This window comes from Trachemys scripta, chromosome 6 (assembly GCF_013100865.1).
Source record: "Trachemys scripta elegans isolate TJP31775 chromosome 6, CAS_Tse_1.0, whole genome shotgun sequence".
In the NCBI taxonomy this organism is placed as follows: Eukaryota; Metazoa; Chordata; order Testudines; family Emydidae; genus Trachemys; species Trachemys scripta.
Genome location: NC_048303.1, coordinates 33104907 through 33122442, shown reverse-complemented (window position 1 = coordinate 33122442; position 17536 = coordinate 33104907). Strand labels below are relative to the sequence as shown.

Here is a 17536-nt window from a genome sequence, read left to right as displayed (position 1 = left end):
TATACAGGTAAAAGTAGCAATAAACCAAGACACATGACTTAGAGATGGAGTATTGTAGCTGCTGGATTTCAATAGAAGTCATTGTGGCATGCAGACTTACTGAAAAGCATACAAAACAATTAAGGTTGAGGAAGGAAACGACCCACCCACTCTCTATCAGATAAGAATTCTGGCAATAGGGCATTATTTTGTTGCAAATACCCGACGAGACCATTCTGACTTCTTGTGAAACATAGGCCATAGAGTTTTCCCTGTTAATTCCTCCATCAGAGCCCAACTTCTTTCTTTGACCTATAGACTCTCCTTAGAAAGATATCTAGGCTTTATTTACAGGCTTCGTGTGATGGAGAATCTGCCACATTGCTAAGTTGTTTCAATGGTTAATTACACTCGCTGTGAAAAAAGTGTGCTTTATTCCTACTTGGAATTTAGTTATTTATGTTCAGCTTCCAGCCATTGGATGATGGTATGCCTTTGTTTGCTACATTATAAAGAGCCCTCTATTATGAGAAATCTCCCAGTAGGTACTTATAAACCATTATTAAGTCACCTCTTAACCAGCTCTTGGATAAACTAAGTGGACTGAAAAAAAGAGGAGTCTTTGTGGCACTTATAGACTAACAAATTTAGTTAGGCATAAGCTTTCGTGGGCTAAAACCCACTTCATCAGATGCATGGAGTGGAAAATACAGTAGGAAGATATATATAGCAGTACATGAAAAGATGGGAGTTGTCTTACCAAGTGGGTAAGAGAATCAATTAAAGAGGGCTATTATCAGCAGGATGAAAAAAATCACTTTTCCAGTGGTAATCAGGGTGGCTCATTTCAAACAGTTAACAAGAAGGTGTGAGTAACAGTAGGGGCAAATTAGCATGGGGAAAATAGTTTTTTTTTGTTTTTGTTTTTTTAGTTCTTGTAGTGACCCAACCACTCCCAGTCTTTATTCAGGCCTAATTTAATGGTGTCCAGTTTGCAAATTAATTCCAGTTCTGCAGTTTCTCATTGGAGTCTGTTTTTGAAGTTTTTTTGTTGAAGAATTGCCACTTTTAAGTCTGTTATTGAGTGTCCAGGGAGGTTGAAGTGTTCTCTGACTGGTTTTTGAATGTTATAATTCTTGACGTCTGATTTGAGTCCATTTATTCTTTTGCATAGAGACTGTCCGGTTTGGCCAAATATACATGGCAGAGGGGCTTTGCTGGCACATCGTGGCATATATCACATTGGTAGATATGCAGGTGAACGAGCCCCTAATGGCGTGGCTGATGTGTTAGGTCCTCTGATGGTGTTCCTTGAATAGGTATATGGACAGAGTTGGCAATGGGGTTTGTTGCAGGGATAGGTTCCTGGGTTTGTGTTTTTGTTGTGTGGTGTGTAGTTGCTGGTGAGTATTTACTTCTTAAGTCCGTCACTATAAAGCAGACCTTGAAACTATTATTGTAGTTCTTTCTGAATCCTTTCCAAAAATAATCAACATCCTTGGTGAAGTCTGAACACCAGAAGTGGGCATAGTATTCCAAATCGTCCTGATACATGATGTTAGAAAAATGGCAGGAAAATTTCTGCTTTAGCGCCATAATCCTATCTGGTTTTGCATGGAAAAATACTATGGTACTAGTCACAGAAAACTGACTGATTTATTGATCTGTAGTTGATATTTTTCATGTTCTATAATTTAGTAAATCTAATCTGTTTTAAGACACAGGTAATATCAACCTGCTGTGCACAACTATGAGAAACACATGAGTGTAACATGGAAACAATGCAGAAGCAGATAGGAATCATGAGATACCCAGCAAAGCAAAATCAATGGCAGAGGTGAAGTTAGGGGGAACACTTTCCCCGGAGGGACATAGTCTGCAGAACCAACTTGCACTCAAGAAAGTCACAAACAGTAGGGGCCCAATATCAATAGTACAAATGTATCAATTAGACACGCTGAGGCTGCACAGCACCAGCTGGAAGGCTATGTTGAGGCACAGGGCCTGTCTGTCTAAAAGCAGGAAGTGAGCAGCAGTACACTGTTGTGAACCCCAAGCCATGGGGCTTTTAGTCAGTGGAAGAAGGGGATGGAAGAAATTTTAGTGTTCATTATTTATTTATACGACAGGTTTTTACCACCACCTATAGCTATGCTCAGTACGGTGCTTTAACATATGGCAGGCAGAGTAATGATACTGTAGGACTTACAGTTAGTTGTGCAACACAGCATTGCTACAATTATTATGGTGGAATCTTGGGCTCAATTATCTTGTACTCTGTTTGTTGTATTCACCCATTGTGTTTTGTCTTATGTTTAGTCTTATGGTAAGCTGCTCAGGACAGGAACCATCATTTTGTTATGAGGTCCTAATCCATGACTGGATCAACCCCTAGGGGCTGCCACAGTACAAGTACAGTAACTCCTCACTTAACATTGTAGTTATGTTCCTGAAAAATGCGACTAAGTGAAACGATGTTAAGCAAATCCAATTTCCCCATAAGAATTAATGTAAATAGGGGGGGTTAGGTTCCAGGGCAGCTTCCCCTACTCTGCAAGCACCAGAGGCGGGGGGGAGGGGTTCAACCTTCAGCCCACCCACTCCACTCCTTCCCCCAAGCCCCCACCCTTGACTCGCCTCTTCTCTCCCCCCCCCGCCACCTCCTCCCCCTTTACTTCGCTCGCTGCGTCATGGCTCCTCCCCTCCCTTCTAAACACTGCAAGCCAGCTGATTACCGTGTAGGGGAGGGAGGGGGAAGGCATGCCAAGTCCTCGCTCCTCTCCCCTCCCTCCTGCCTCCAAAACGCTGCAAGCCAGTTGATTGCCACGGGCAGGAGGAGGAAGGTGCTGATCCGGGGGGGCGCTGCCAATGGGCAGGAGGCACTGGGGGGGGGAGGGGGGCATAGGGAGGCTGCCAGCTGTGGAGATAGCAGGCAGCCAAACAACGTAAGAGTGAAGCATTGCACAGCTTTAAATGAGTATGTTCCCTAATTGATCAGCAACGTAACAACGAAACAACATTAAGCGGGACGATTTTAAGTGAGGCGTTACTGTAGCAATTATAATAATGAAGCAAACGTGTCAGTGCATACCCTGTTTGTCTAGAGAGCTAACCCAACCACCAGCCATGGTGCATCAGCTGAGGTAATCAGAACCACTGGCACAGACAACTGCAGTACACCATTGTGGGAATGGATTTGCCCCACTGTTTTTTATAGGCATATCATAAATACAGTTGTGTAGTACACTCTTTGTTAGACACTCCACACTCTCACACACTTTGCTCCCAGTCATCATTCCTGCCTCCTTTTCCCTACCTGCCTGATTTCCCTCCATTCTCCTGTTCCCTCAGCACAGAATATAGACCAGATATGCTGCAGCATTGCTATTTATACAGGCTGGAAACCTCATGGACAGACAAGTTCTCGGTTAAATTTAAGTTTAAATTTAAATTTTCAGTCTGTGAGAAAAAGGACTTGAATCTAGACCTAGTAGTAAAAACCACATGGCTTCAAGTTACCCCAAAAACGCAAGTTCACAATTAGGTGAAATACCTAATACCGCACCCCCATCTTCCCACTCCTAATCCTGATCTCATCATCATTAGTGACCTGAACAATCTTGTCCCCCATTCTGAGTAATGTCATGGTTTTAACATTAGTGATAATACTCATATCAGCACTTGGGGAAAAAAAAAAAAAAAAACACTCGGAAGAAATTTTCCAATCAGTATTCTAAGTGCCAATCTTTCCCTCAGCTTGCCAGTTCAGCAAAGGTCATCATTTTACCAGAGAGCATTATAGCTGTAGCTTGGAGATAGCAAGTCTCTTTGGCAGTGTAGCCTGTTCTACCAACTCCAGCACAACTGAAAGTCAATAAATCAACCTCTGAGTGACTTAGCAGAGACTAGGGAAGAACATGATTTATGTGAAGAAAGCTAATGCATGAAGAAAATGAGGTGTTTGGGAAAATCTTGCTGAGGATCTTCCCTGTGTCTAGAAGGTTGATGCACTTCAGAATTTGACATTCTCCTCTACCTACCCACTAATGTCAGCGGAGAAGGAGAAGGCAGCTTCTCCTTTTCTTTCTCTCTCTCTCTCTAATCATTTCTGACATGAAGCTGGCAATGCTCACTATAAGACTATGTCCTCAATGTGAGGAGTTGACCTCACCCCATCGGTGGGGAAAAGGGGGGGGGGGGGGAGAAAAGACACCTTGCCTTTTCATTTGCAATTTAAAAATGTGTCAAGGATGCCAGAGTCTTCTCTGTGAATAGCTAACAAGTGGAACACCAAATGCAATTCCACAGCAGTTGTTTCAAAGGGCTTTTGCATGCACCACACAGTTTTGCTTTAGCACAGGATTGAGAGAGATGAGCAGACTATGCAATTAGCATAATCACAACTACCCATGAATGCAGTCATTTCGTGAGCTATCATAACGCTGCACTGCTCTTGCATAACATATATATATCAATTATAGGCTCTAGTCCCACCAGAAGTTATAGTCTGGAGGCAAGAGTTGTTGAGTAAGATTCTAGGGCCTATAAATTGCAGGTGGTCAGACTAAAGGATCTTCCCTCAAAAATCAATGAGGCTATAACATTAGAATATGTCCATTCTATCAAGAAGCCATTAGTGTTTTCACACAGACAGGTTTCAGAGTGATAGCCGTGTTAGCAAAAAGAACCTATCCTTGCAACAAACCCATTGTCAACTCTGTCCACATATCTATTCAAGGGAAACCATCATAGGACCTAATCACATCAGCCACATCATCAGAGGCTCGTTCACCTGCACATCTATCAATGTGATATATGTCATCATGTGCCAGCAATGCCCCTCTGCCATATACATTGGCCAAACCAGACAGTCTCTATTGAAAAAAATAAATGGACACACATCAGATGTCAAGAATTATAACATTCAAAAACTAGTCGGAGAACACTTCAAACTCTCTGGTCACTCAATTACAGACCTAAAAGTGGCAATTCTTCAACAACAAAAAACTTCAAAAAGAGACTCCAATGAGAAACTTCAAAAAACTGGAATTAATTTGCAAACTGGACACCATTAAATTAGGCCTGAATAAACAAGAAAACAACTAGGGTTCATAAACATAAACCATGAGCAAAAGACTCACTCCCCAAGTAAGTTGAGCAGAGTCCTTTTCCCCTCAGGTTCTTAAGTCCAGCAACCCAAAAGTCCTTTAATGTGCCTGTCCCTTCTCTGCACCCCACTCACAGTTGCTGTCCTTGGCCAGTGCAGCCCTAGAGTTCAGAGGTTCATCTGAAGAGTTCACCTCACATCCTGGGTGGAAACGGGGGGCAGGGTAAGGAGGCACCTTACACGCTCGCTGCTCAGGCACTTGCTCATCACCCCAATGGACGATTGCCACACCTCTCTGCAGGGCTCTGCTCTGGCCCTCTGCTAGCCGCCCAGCTGGCTGCTCACCAAAATATCTTTAGGGCCCACCACTTAACACAGCACAAAGTGATCCCAGCTGTTAGTGGGCGGGGGGGAGGTGCCTCACTGCCAGTACACATTGGACTGTCTCTTGCACCAGAGACACTGTCCCAAAGTAGGTCTAATACTTAGACCTAGGTATCAGTGATTTCAGCTATGCAGTATGTAACAAAACTCTGAACTGAGTCTAAATTAGCTCTTTTATTATACCATGGAGAGCGGAAGGGTCAAATGGTGTCTAGGATCCTTAAACAGGGCCCATCCCACCAGGTACAAGTTGGGCTTTGGAACCCATGTCCCCTGCCTAGCGAGTGCCATTAAGTCGAGGGTGAGTCCCTCTATCGGGATACAGCTCTGCTGCCCTAGATTCACACAACAAGGATAACAACTCTTTATGACTCTTGCTCCAATAATAAGGAGACTGGTGATCCAGCTCCGACCACACATGATCATTTGGGCAAGCAATCCCATCATATTGAGTACCTAGGCAGGGTGGGTGTGCCCATGCAAACGAGATCAACTCCTGAAGTCCTTTTCCACAGCTCACCACTAGATGTTAGGGGACAGCTCATTCAGACTCTGCTTACACAAGCATAAGTCAACTAAAGCAGCATCACTTCTTCCCGCACACTTCAGATAACAAGTGCTGCATTTGCAGTGGAGGCTGCATTTCCACAATGAGTGACATGATTCCTATCAGACAGAACAAAACTCTTAATACTTGGGTGCCTAAAAGATGCCTAACTAATCAGGCTGGTTTTCAGAGGTGCTTAGCATTTGTAGCCCCCTGTTGACTTCAGTGGGAGTTGTGGATGCATGGTTCCTTCTGTGAAAAAAAAGACTGTTTATTCGTAACCCTCACTTGGAATTTCCCAGCTTGCTGATATCTGGCCTGGAAACCTCTTGGAGTCTTGGCTGGTTCTTGGTAGCCAGTGCTGGGTTGAATCATCTCTCTCTGGATGCTGGTCACTGCAGTGTTTGAGCCACCTGATCCCTGCAGCCAGAACATCAGGGTTTGTCTACATGAACATTTAGTTTGCAGCAAGCTAGCATGTGAATCTACCCCACACTATCCTGCTGTGCTCTAACTGTCCAAAGGGACCCTGCTGAGGTGCACTAATAGTTTGGTAATGTGCTTTGATCTAGTCCTCTTGAAAACAGGCCACTCACTACAGCTAGCAACTAAGTGAGCCAGTCTGAGAAAAATACCTTGCTCCCCAGCTATGGGGGATTTGTCACTCCATGTAAGTTAGGTGAAACTGTGTGTTGTTCTCTAGCACTTGGTGTAGCTATGACTAGGAAGCAATAATAGGGGCAATTATCCCTAATCAATTCCCTTGGAATTCCTCACTTTCCTCTCCATCTCACCACTGTAGTATTGTCTATATAGCTGGCTGAATGCCACCACATCGTTTTCACTGCACTTCAAATGATTTAATTTTAGATGGCTTGAAATGTTAAGTGAATGTAGTGATCAAGGAGACCTGGAGTTTAGTAACGGGGTCTAGAGCCCACAATCTCTAAGGCAGCAATGTGACTCTAGATGAGGTGAATGAGAATAATTCCAGAGTACTTACTGTCTGACAGCTGTTCAGTGCCTTAAGTGACCAGAGTGTCCGTTGATTGTAATCTCCAGCACAGACTGCAATGAGCAAAGAGTATGGGCTACTGTATCATGATCCTCCAGAATGGGTTGAGACATATTGGTCAAACAGTATGTGGGAAACTTACACTCTGCTGTACCCATTGTGTGGTTAAATAAAGCACCTTAGTCTTTTGGTTAAGTAATCAGACTTTTCAGAAGTGTTCATTTGTTTGTAACTCAATACGAGTTTAGTATTCACAAAAGGTGCTAGACTGACAGTGGAGAGAAATGAAACCATCTATTCATAGCATAGGTACACAATAGATACTAGCTGTGCATGTCCCCTTTCCCCCAACCCTCCCCACACCACCTTACCAGTGCTTATCTCTATTTTAGATAAACCATCTGTAGGGGGAGATAATTCAGTGCTCCACTGAGAGAACTCTTGGGGCCAGATGTTCAAACGCAGTTAGGAGACTAAAGATGCCAATAAGCACCTACTGGAATTTTCAAAAGTGCCTAAGCAGGTCAGGCACCAAATGCCCATTAAAATGATTGGGTGTTTGGCACTTAAAAAAGTAGGCACTTTTGACAATCCCACTTTGCTGCATCTTTAAGCATCTACATCCCTTTGAAGTCTGGTCCTTGCTCCCCAAAACCAGTACGAGTAACTCATTTCACATAGGCCACCAGTCACATGATAACTGGGTTCCTAAACTGGGTTCAAACAAGCACACTGAGATGAGACAATCCCATCCCATATATTTCCCCCACGAGCAGCTCCTAAGGACCCATTTTCACAAGTATGTACCTTCTTTCTCTCTGCACAACCCCCTCAGATTTCTTTCTTGATTAAAAGAAGGGATACGCTTGTACGGAATCCTATGCTTATAATTCATACTGGTGCTCTTTTCAGGCTGCTTGGCAGTCATCCAACGGGCCATGCATCTCCCACGTCTTTTTCACCACCTGTGGCAAATATATTTCTCTGCAGCTTATTTCTCACCTTTTATTAGAATGTATTTTTACTCCCTTGTTTAATACGTTGCTATTCAATGCTCAGTAACTACTCAGCTCCCTTACCTTCCTTATCAGGGTGAAAATTCTTTGGGTAACACATCAGACCAATGTCACTTATGTTACATTGGGACGTTTACTCTCCAGGCTCAAAGTAATTAGGGTGGGCCTTGAAGCAGAGCTCTCAGACACTGAATGCATGACCATTTAAAGGGGTTCAGACCGGTCATTCCAAACTGATGGATGTAAGTGGTTCATAATAAGGGGTCAATGTATCAGATGCATTTCCTTAAATTTATGGCCTGGTCCACACTAACCCCCCACTTCGAACTAAGGTACACAAATTCAGCTATGTTAATAACATAGCTGAATTCCAAGTACCTTAGTTCGAACTTACAGTGGGTCCAGACGCGGCAGGCAGGCTCCCCCGTCGATGCCGCGTATTCCTCTCGCTGAGCTGGAGTACCAGCGTTGATGGCAAGAACTTCCGGGATCGATTTATCACGTATAGACAAGACACGATAAATCGATCCCAGAAGATTGATTGCTTACGGCCGGACCAGGAAGTAAGTGTAGACCTGCCCAGTGTATGTTACTTAAATGTGGGCTTTTCTAAATCCGTGACAAAAATAGGAAGGGAACCCCAAAAGCCAGCAGCATTCAGCCTTGCACAGCTGTGGGTGACATCAGAGTCACAGAGCTACAGAAGACTGAAGATTGAGGCAGCATTTGCCAGAGGCTAGGGCACTAGACCAAGATTCAACCTATCTGGGCCTTACTTCCAGCTCTGCCGCTGACCTGCTGTGTGATCTTGGACAAGTCACTTTAGCAATCTGGGCCCATTTCCCCTCCCACATTTTGCCTGCCCTGTCTATTTAGATTGTAAGCTCTTTAGAGCAGGGACTCTTTCTTACTATGTATTACACCTAGCCAATCTTGGGGCCTCTAGGCTATACTGGGTATAGCCTCAACTATGTGTCACTTAACAACAATAGAGAGGACAGTTGTTTTGGCGGTGTTGTGATGATTGCATTGTGATATTGCATCACTGTTGCTCATAAAAGCAATGCAAATATTACAGGACATCATACAGTTCTTATTATGAGTCTCTCCAACTCCATTTAACACAATGGGCATGATCCCCCACCAAGTTACACCAATTTGCAGTGATGACTTGTGCCTATAATTTCGTCTCCTGCCCTCATCTCCTGCATCCTGGCTACTGGGAGATGGAGACAACAAATTAGCTGTGAGTTTGCAATGCAATACTGGCACACAGGACATCCCAATTTTGGGTTGCATAAGTAGAACTATCACATCACTGTCCCTCTCTGGATAATAACCCATAGAACAACATGTTCAAGAGACTACAATAGTAAAAAGATATTGACAAACAGGAAGAAGTTAAATAGAGAGCAACAAAAATAAGGAAAGGAACAGGGGGATGAACTTATGAGGAAAGATTGAAAGAATTAAACACACGTCTATACAACAATGGCCTGCAAATATTTAAAGTTTGCACACACCTTGCCACTACCAAAATCATCATACCTCACAGACATGCGCCATGATCTCAACCCCACCCCGTTGCAGGTACCAGCCTTCCATCATCCCCTTTGCCAGACTACCTTCTCCCACACACTGAACTACCACACTAAATACACACAATGAAAAGCCTTGGCGAGGAGGGGGGGCCTAGTTTGGTAAAGGGTTGTGTGCAGAAGGGCAAGACAAGGGGATGGAGTTACAATCATGGTCTGTGGCTTGCAGTAACAGTCAAGTGCATGTCTGCGAGTGGAGGAGATGAGGGTACGTACTGTTAGGGGGCTTTTCATTTCCCTGCTTTTGCAGGTTTGTGTCTGGCACGTTGCATGTAGCAACCCTAACTGCTGCACAAAAGAGATTTCGTGTATTCATTCTATTCGAGGTGGGCCTGTGCCCAGTGCTCGTCTAAGTTATGGGGGTGTCAGATCTGGGATTTGACTGGGCCCCGTTGTAGCGAACAGGATCACCTGATGGAGAGCTGGATCCACATACCACCCAAATCTAGGTGTGTTCAGACCCATCTATAACACACACACACACACACCAGTGAGAGGAAGTGCTTCTTGTTTCTCCCTGGCTGACCCAAGGATCTGCATTGACAGGCATTTGATGAAAGCCAGTCCACTTTCCTCAGCTACAGGAGGGCAGGGAGTCACTCAAGAATGGAATTTGTTTGTGCAGAGAAGCCAGGGGGGATACCGGACTATAAAGCAAACTCCTGGTGTAAGTCAGGATCATTCAGAGCCCTTCCCCCCAATCATGCTGAAGCACTGCTAAAAATCAGACACCTGCACTGTTTCCATTAAACTCCTTTAGTGAGGGGAGAGTACTTTTTTGGAGTCAGCCTTTAAAACTGAAGAGGGCCAGCTGTTCACAGATGACTAATATGGGGTTTCTCATTTCCAATGTGCCGTTCTGGAAAGAGACATGGGTTTGAATCCAACCCAAAAGCTGCTGATCAAGGGCTTTCCTTCCTCCCTTCCCCACTCACTCCAGCACTAACTCAGACCATATGCTCCCTTATAATCTCCACAGCACTAGACATCTTTTAAAAATGTTGTGGCTAGCACAGGAGAAAAGAGTTTAGAATTTTCCATATGGTTCTTATTCCTGCTTGCAATACAACAGAGGCAAAATGATTTCAAAAGAAGAAATGGTAAACCTGATAGGGGAAATGATGGAAAGTACCTCGGAGCTGTTGCAGCTTGCAATCTAGGGCCTGTCTGGTGGGAAAGAAATATGACTGACATGGACTGATGACTGCCCCAGGTTAGACAGGCAGCTTTTGCTTCAGCTGGTAAAAAATGAGATTGTTTTTTATTGATTGTATTGATTTTAAGGGTTTTTTTTAAAAACAGTAGTTTGTATAAGACTTTATATGGGTCAAAAACAGTAGGGTTAGTTGAGCATGAATGACCTTAGACAGCACAGGCTAGAAAACCATAGGCTTTGACCCATATGTGATGCTGATCAACACAGAACTCAATGTATTGTTCATTGACCTTGCCAAGAACAGTAATCATTAGTTGGATTACACAGCAAAAAGAGTCTTGCTGTCAGTACCAATGCTTCCATGATTTATCAGATGGCAAAATAAATGCACTCTTCAGAGCCGTGGGTTCCAGCAGGTGCTGGGCTCCAAAGAGACACATCCGGAACAGAGAGGGCTCTCCATTGAGCAGGTCTAGCAGTCAGTCACCTCAGAGGAAAGGCAACAATATAAAAAGCAGCATAAGATGGAGGCAGAAAGAAAGGATGGAAAATACAGATACTCCAAACCTCCTTCCCTACACCCATCTGGGGACTAAAAGATAGACATTAATGTACTGTATTTCATAAGCACTGGAAAACCTGTCATTCCACTGTTTCCTGTGGATTCTATTACACCACCACTGCTAGCATTAACATATGAGGGAAAGAAAAGGCAGATTTCCTTTTGCTCTCTCCACTACATTGTGCTAACAATACTACGGGTGACCATAGACTGTAGTTTGCCCAGCCCTGGTTTAATCCTTTCACTAGAAGAAAACATCTGCCTCCCACATCTGTAGAGGAATTTCAAGGAATTTGGGTTTGAAAAGGAGAGGTTTCCATTTGCAGTTACAGTGAGTTCTTTTCAAAAGACATGCATTTAGCAATATGGATTTTCCCAGCCCACTCTAGACTTTTTTTTAAAAAAATAGGTATGAAGGCATGTGTGTGGATGCAGGTTTTATTAAAGTAGAATCTGATGGCTGCTTGTCTAGATTCTACTTTAATAAAACCTGTATATTACATTTAGATCAGTACAGGAACTTATGTGAGGTAGATGAGAGAAAATACACACAGAGTGGCAGAATCTCTTTACATTTATGATTACTTAATTTTAAAGCTCCACTGAAAGATTTAATAAATTATAACAGTTTTTATAAATGATTATATAGTCCAGATTAATTATGATTTAGAACCGCCTGTAACACCTTTATTCAGGCTAATTAGTAAGGTTCTGCTCTATATAGCCAGCAGATTTTCTATCTATCCAGAAATGTCAAGGAAAATACAGAAGACGTGCTTGCTATTATCCATGGTAGAGCGGGTAAAGTTTTGAGAACATTTTTCTCTTATTGGGGGGGGGGGGAGAGAGAGAAGGTGTTTGGAGGAGATGGGGGAACTTCAAAATTTAAGAAATGTCAACCCATGCTAACATATGGTCAGTCAGTCTCTTTTGAAGCTATGACAAATTGGACATAAGGACATCCAGTGCATCACTAGGAGAAGACCCCCTTTAAAAAAATTGCATGTTTTAAACTGAAGTTGCTTTAACGCATACAAATATCTGAATCTATACGGGTAGAATAAATATATGAAAATGTGGATTCTGGATCTCACGTATCCCAGTAAGGACTGCTGGCTTATAGCTTTTTGCCCCCCTTCTCACCCAAGTGAGTGACAGTCAGAAGCACCAAGTATATTGTGGTGTTGATTTTGGTGCCTATGTATCTGTTTTCTACCCACTCATATGATTTGCCAGATTAAGCTTCCATAGAATTTATAAGCTATCCATATAAAAGAGATGATACTATGGATGCAAAGTAAGCACTCAAAAGTGAAGAAATACTAGTGTTATGGCCTTAACTCTGCCCCATTGTGCAGATGCTTGTTATTTAGAGCCAGATTCTACAGGATGCTGAGGCCTCTTGGGGTATGCATACACTGCATTAAACACAGCCAATAATGTTCCCCCCCCCCCCCAAGATGCATAAGGGTTTGGATCAGAGCTGGCATGATAATCAAGTCCTGATGATCAATGACAGAAAAGAACACCCACTTCATATTGTCTCCCCTCCTAATGACCTGTAATTCCACTAATGTCTCCAAGCATTTGCAAAGAACAAAAGGTTTGTATACAAACCTAATTGTATTTTTAAACCACATAATACAAAATTAAAGCCAGGAAATTCAGAGTTAAGACAAAAGAGTTGGGAAATTCCATTTGCGTGTTTTGGACCAAATCCTGCAGTCCTTACTCAATCAAAATTCCCACTGAAATCACTGCTAATTTTGCCAGAGTAAAAACTGATAGATCTGTTCCTTTGTAATACAGGTTGGCTATTTGAGAGAAAGTATTTAGTACTTGCAAAGATAGTGGCCAATATTCCTGGAAAATGAAGCCCTCTGCTTATTCAGAGAGCAGGCAGAATTACTGCACACTTCCCCACTCTGGAAATATAACCTCTAGTTGTGTGCGGGTAGTTCACCCTCCCTGCATTCTCAATCCTTAGCTATTCTTCAGAGACTTCCAATATGGATGTTAATCAATACCAATTCTGGTGATTGTTTTTCTGATGGTGGCACTGATAAGAGGAATTAGATGAGATGAAAAAAAGAAAAAAAAAAAAAAAACGTCATTGCACATAGATTACTGGACCACCATCAGAAGGTTATTTAGATAACTATTAGCCTTGGATAGATTTCAACAAGCAACCTAGAGGTGAAAGGCTTTGAAGCCTATTACCACTCCTTTCCTCTTCAGGATTCAGTTTTGATTCTTTTTAGAGTAGCAACCGTGTTAGTCTGTATCCGCAAAAAGAACAGGAGTACTTGTGGCACCTTAGAGACTAACAAACTTATTTGAGCATAAGCTTTCGTGGGCTACAGCATCCCAAGAAGTGGGCTGTAGCCCACGAAAGCTTATGCTCAAATACATTTGTTAGTCTCTAAGGTGCCACGAGTACTCCTGTTAGTTTTGATTCTCTCTCTCTCTATCCAGGAGTGGTACAACTTCCAAGAGCATTAAATTCAAGCAAAATCCCTGATCTCAGGAGAGAAATAGGGTTGCAAATGTAATTTTGATCTGTCTCCTCTTGCTGCTTGGAAGAATTAGGCCACTCGTCCCAGAGAGGTTCAGGGACCAAACAGAGCATGCAGTAATATTTTCTTTTATTTCTTCATAATATAATGACCTTTCATTTCATAGCAGTTCCTTATTCTTATATTTTGACAAAAGGTGAAAGGGAGACTCGGAAGCTCTTCCTGTGCCTTTCAGAGTGTTCAGTACATCAATTAAGTAAGTCCCTTCATACTGTTTTCCTTTCTAAACTAATACTTCTGTGTGCTTTTTAACTGAGAGGTAGTTTAGCCTAGGCTATGGAGCAGCAGTCTGGGCGCTGAGATTTCTAGGTTCTATCCCCAGCTCTTCCCAAGGTGCTATAGTGAGTCCATGGCAAACCACAACATTTCTGTGCCTATGATCAAATTATCAGTACATGTCTTTACCTTACCTGGGTGTTTCAAGGATTAACTCTGGTTTTGTAGAGAGCAGCCAGTTACTCAGATGAAAGGTACTATACATTCTAAGTGACATTTTTTTATTAATACTGCTGCACACTTGAAAACAATCTGCAGCAACACCCAAGTCTTGTATTCAGAGGACTTTGCAGGTCTCTCACTCATCATTATTATTAAACCAAAGGGCCAATTGCTTTTATATACAACAAGCATCATGCTTCCAATAGAAAGACCTCTAATTTTAGCCAAAATGCAAAAGATGAAACTAAAGCAATTTCTTAGTTTTACTGGAGGATTTTTTTCCTGGGGTAATGGAATAAGATTGATGGACTCTGCTTATATCCAGGAATGGCTCTACAGGAGGAGACACAAAATAAGATCCTGGCTAGCACTCAATTAATCTACACCTAAACCAAAGACTTCCTGGTAGTGAAGTAAGAGTAATGTGGATGGAGGACATCTGTGATGAAAGACTTATTCTAGAAACAGAAGTGACATTCATTTTGGCTACTTAAAAAGATGGAAGACACCAGCCATATTTTGCTATTTAGAAAGGTATGACTGAGAGATCTCATCGGGGAAAACTGCATGTCAGGGTATTTCCTTTCACAAACCCTTTCTCTACATAGCAGTTCTACAACACATTTGCTCTTTACTAGCTCCAGACCAGACTTGCCTGCATATGCTAAATGCCTTGCAGTATGGCTATATGGAGAGTTAAAAAAATAATAATAAAAAATTCAAACCCACACATTTTAGTAATGAGCTGGGACTTAAGAGGGGCCTGAAGCTTCCTGAAAGCAATTCAAAGGAAAAATCCCTCCTCTGTGAAGATTAAAAGCAGAAGTGGCAGAGGTTAAGCTTTAGAGAGAAAAAAAAATTAAAGCCCTTCTTCAGGTGCTCAGAAGAGGGAGATCATTTACACATTGTCTAGGAATAAGCTTTGCCAGCTGGTAAGGCTCATCATTTGTTGTCAAACAGTCCACAGGCAGTCACAGTATTAGCCTGCCTCCAATCTAAGAAACTATAACAACCCAGTCCTAATGAAGCCAACCAGGAAGATATCCACAAAGGATCTAAAAAATAAACAGTTTGCAAGACAGGCTACAAAGGAAAAGAGGACTGGATCTAAGCAATACTTTCTTGTCATGTTTTATGAATTGTTGCTATTAAAACATCTGGGATTCCCCCAGGGAGAAAGCTGTATCAGAGAAAGTTATGATATTAAGTCCCTCTCTAGATCTAAAGACTTCCAGTGCTGGTAAGAACAAAATTAGAAGTAAAAATCTACTTATGTTTGCTTGAAACACTTCTTGTTCCAAGGTGAGCTATGATAGGCATCTCCTTTGAGTGCTGGGGTTTCAATTAAGGCTCAGATATCTGATGTGTTTTCCCCACAGAGGGCAGAGTTTTATGATTTCCTAGTAGATTCCAGAGGTTCCATCTAACAAACAAAGAAGATATGTTACACACAGTATACCGTTAAACTAACATTGGAAAGCCTTCCTCTCACCACTAACAGTCATCTATGTTTGTTTTGGCCTTTGTCATCTTTATCAGTCTTTCAAAAAATCAATGGACCAGGTAGCTAAATTGATTTACACCAGACATCCTATCCCACTTTTCCTTATTTTGCAACAGTACATAACATTGCCTTATAAACAATGGGAAACCATCCAAAATGCAGTCACAGGCAGTTTCCTTACCCTTGTCATTGAGAGGTGCTGAGCACCCACAATTCCAAATGACTTCAGCGAGATTGGTAGGTGCTCAACACTTCTGAAAGTCAGGCTGTCAGTGCAATAGTGAAGCAAATACCCGGATGGTCCTGACCTGACTTGGTGGGTTCAGCCTTCATGGAAGCAACCACTTCCCAAACAATGGCAGACTACTGTATCCACTTATGCATGTGAACAACTTTATTCACATGAAGAGCCCCATCAACTTCAGTGGGACTAAACCCGTAAGTAAACCTATTCATTTCCTGGGTCTGCAGGAAATGAGGAATGAGTAGAGGAAATGAAGGAGCTCTCTTTCTGAAGTGAATGTTAACAACTCCAGAAGACTTACATGAGCAAATGGGAGTTCCTGTTTAAGCCTACAGCATGTGTTATTAATATTAATATTATTTGTTAATTGCACTATAGTAGCACCTAGAGGCCTCAATTATGAGCCAGTTCCCATCATGCTAGATCCTGTGCAAAACATAGCAAGAGACAGGGCCCACCCAAAAGAGTATACAATCTAAACAGACAAAACAAAGGAAGTACTAGTCCCTCACCAGTCAAAGGGGACTAATGAGGTACACAGAGATTAGGGAATCTGGTTCATCTTATACAAGAAGTCTGGGGAACAGCTGGGAATTAAACTCAGAGCTCCCAAATCCTTTCCCAGTCCCTGAACCCCACAGTCAGCAGCCTTCTCATGCTGGAGCGTATGTCACTGTGTGTTATAGCACTGGGAAGAAGAAAGCTCTGCTCCGCCAGGCTGAACAAGTAAGCAGAGATGGTTTGCTTGCAATGGAAGTTTTTTCCACAGGTCATGCCAAAGAGGAGCATATACATACCCACCTGTATTTGCTTCCCATTTAAATAAGGCAGATCATCTTTCTCCAAATGGAGGATTTTTCTTCCCTGGAAAGCCAGGATCTTTCCAAATCCCTCTGACTTTATGATGAGTCATGCTGAGAAGCCTCAGGAGGATGCAACTGCACTTGCATCAATCACATCATAGTACTGTCATGTAGTAGAACCCACTGCTGCTGATGGATGGATGCTTCTGGCACTCATTAATCTGCACAGAAAAAACAAACAAACAGAAATATAGCAGGATCTCTGGGGAAAAGGCAGCAAGATATTTTTAAGTATTTAAGAAAAAATAGCAAGCATTTTAAGTTGGTATTTATGCTTATGAGATAGAAAGCTTGCCTGGAATATTTTGAGAAAGAAAAGCACAAAATGGGGGAAATGAAATTATTACTAAATCAAAAGTCTCTCTAATTGAGAGTTTAGATACAAGTCTTTGTACTATTATTCATATTATAATCTCAACCCTCAAAGTACACACTATGTCACTAATTAACCACCTGGTTTGTATCTGAAGTGAATAATTCTAATAGTGTTCACTAGTCTGTTGTCAGAGAAGGCTGATCTAGTGGTTAGTGGATGGCACAATGTGTA

The 17536-nt window shown here is 42.3% G+C and overlaps 1 long non-coding RNA gene across 1 annotated transcript in view; it reads right to left on the bottom strand.

Moving 5' to 3' along the window:
• The window catches only part of LOC117879224, a 107758-nt gene that overhangs the window by 70117 nt on the left and 20105 nt on the right, over positions 1-17536 (bottom strand). The window contains exon 2 of the long non-coding RNA XR_004646202.1: positions 16928-17150. This is a non-coding gene — a long non-coding RNA (uncharacterized LOC117879224). The remainder of the gene's footprint in view (positions 1-16927; positions 17151-17536) is intronic.